Source organism: Filicampus tigris, unplaced genomic scaffold (assembly GCF_054856515.1).
Source record: "Filicampus tigris isolate MCC_2025a unplaced genomic scaffold, RoL_Ftig_1.0 HiC_scaffold_32, whole genome shotgun sequence".
Classification (NCBI taxonomy): domain Eukaryota; kingdom Metazoa; phylum Chordata; class Actinopteri; order Syngnathiformes; family Syngnathidae; genus Filicampus; species Filicampus tigris.
The window spans coordinates 17,501-20,000 of NW_028233413.1; positions in this window are offsets into that span (position 1 = coordinate 17,501).

Sequence of the window (2,500 nt, forward strand, 5' to 3'; positions counted from 1 at the left end):
TAGCATAAAAAAGCTCCAGGGCGCAGAGGCCGACGTGCGTAAAAGCATATCCGAGCAACAGGCACCTTCCCCGGGCTGCCACTAGTGCAGTGGTGGCCGCCTATAATAGCCCTGGTAGCATAAAAAAGCTCCAGGGAGCAGAGGCCGACGTGCGTAAAAGCATATCCGAGCAACAGGCACCTTCCCCGGGCTGCCACTAGTGCAGTGGTGGCCGCCTATAATAGCCCTGGTAGCATAAAAAAGCTCCAGGGCGCAGAGGCCGACGTGCGTAAAAGCATATCCGAGCAACAGGCACCTTCCCCGGGCTGCCACTAGTGCAGTGGTGGCCGCCTATAATAGCCCTGGTAGCCCTCAGCCCTGGTAGCCCAAAGCCCTGGTAGCCCACAGCCCTGGTAGCAAAAAGCCCTGGTAGCCCAAAGCCCTGGTAGCCCAAAGCCCTGGTAGCCCAAAGCCCTGGTAGCCTAAATTAATTTTTCCCATTCATTTCAATGGGTTAGGCTACCAGGGGGAGCAGTACCACTTTTGGCCATTAGGGGCGCTGTAGTAGGTAAAAGTTGATCCCCCCAGTCAGGGGATGAGTTTGCCTACTCGCTAGGTTACCCCTGGTTTCACAAAATACAAGGGGCACATTTTCAGAAACCACTTTTTCAGAACTTGCCACCTCCAGAGCTGATCAGGGGAGCCTCGCCAAACATTAATCCAAGATTGGTGAGGGCTCGTCGGACACCCCACGGGCGATGAGTCGGTGTCTGCCTGGAGCTCATGTCACTCTCAAATATTTTCTAAGTCAACCTCCATGCGCACAATGCAATGAGCCTGCCCGACATAGGGGCACTGTGAGCGGACTCACCGGGGGGGGAGAGGGCCCCCCCGCCTGGAGCTCCACGTGTTGGATTATTTTCTATGTCAACCTCCATGCGCTCAACAGAGCGAGCCTGCCCGACCTGGGGGGTGTTCAATCGGACTCCGCGGGCCGGGCGAGGGCCCCCCCGCCTGGAGCTCCGCGTGTTGGATTATTTTCTATGTCAACCTCCATGCGCTCAACAGAGCGAGCCTGCCCGACCTGGGGGGTGTTCAATCGGACTCCGCGGGCCGGGCGAGGGCCCCCCCGCCTGGAGCTCCGCGTGTTGGATTATTTTCTATGTCAACCTCCATGCGCTCAACAGAGCGAGCCTGCCCGACCTGGGGGGTGTTCAATCGGACTCCGCGGGCCGGGCGAGGGCCCCCCCGCCTGGAGCTCCGCGTGTTGGATTATTTTCTATGTCAACCTCCATGCGCTCAACAGAGCGAGCCTGCCCGACCTGGGGGGTGTTCAATCGGACTCCGCGGGCCGGGCGAGGGCCCCCCCGCCTGGAGCTCCGCGTGTTGGATTATTTTCTATGTCAACCTCCATGCGCTCAACAGAGCGAGCCTGCCCGACCTGGGGGGTGTTCAATCGGACTCCGCGGGCCGGGCGAGGGCCCCCCCGCCTGGAGCTCCGCGTGTTGGATTATTTTCTATGTCAACCTCCATGCGCTCAACAGAGCGAGCCTGCCCGACCTGGGGGGTGTTCAATCGGACCCCGCGGGCCGGCCGAGGGCCCCCCCGCCTGGAGCTCCGCGTGTTGCAATATTTTCTATCTCAACCTCCGTGCGCTCAACAGAGCGAGCCCGCCCGACCTGGGGGGTGTTCAATCGGACTCCGCGGGCCGGGCGAGGGCCCCCCCCGCCTGGAGCTCCGCGTGTTGCAATATTTTCTATCTCAACCTCCGTGCGCTCAACAGAGCGAGCCCGCCCGACCTGGGGGGTGTTCAATCGGACTCCGCGGGCCGGGCGAGGGCCCCCCCCGCCTGGAGCTCCGCGTGTTGCAATATTTTCTATCTCAACCTCCGTGCGCTCAACAGAGCGAGCCCGCCCGACCTGGGGGGTGTTCAATCGGACTCCGCGGGCCGGGCGAGGGCCCCCCCCGCCTGGAGCTCCGCGTGTTGCAATATTTTCTATGTCAACCTCCGTGCGCTCAACAGAGCGAGCCCGCCCGACCTGGGGGGTGTTCAATCGGACTCCGCGGGCCGGGCGAGGGCCCCCCCCCGCCTGGAGCTCCGCGTGTTGCAATATTTTCTATCTCAACCTCCGTGCGCTCAACGGAGCGGGCCCGCCCGACCCGGGCGGCGCTCAATCGGACTCCGCGGGCCGGGCGAAGGCCCACCCCGCCCGGAGCTCCTCACCACGCACCGCACCTCCATTCCCCCACCGACCGATCGGCAACCATGACCCGCCATCGGAGGGCCCCCGCCGGCACCGGCCTCGCGCCGGTCGCTCGGGCGGACGGTTCCTCCGGCCAGCGGGTCGCTCTCCAGCGCCGGGGCTACTTCGCGAGCTTGGCCCGCGGCCAACCCCGGCGCGACCGTACGGCAGCGAGGCCGAGGCGACCCACCGATCTCAGCAGTCCTACCACGGAGCCCGCCGCTCGTCCGCGGCCCCTCCCCGCCCCAGCAGCGGGACGGTCGCCTTGCCGGCGGGCC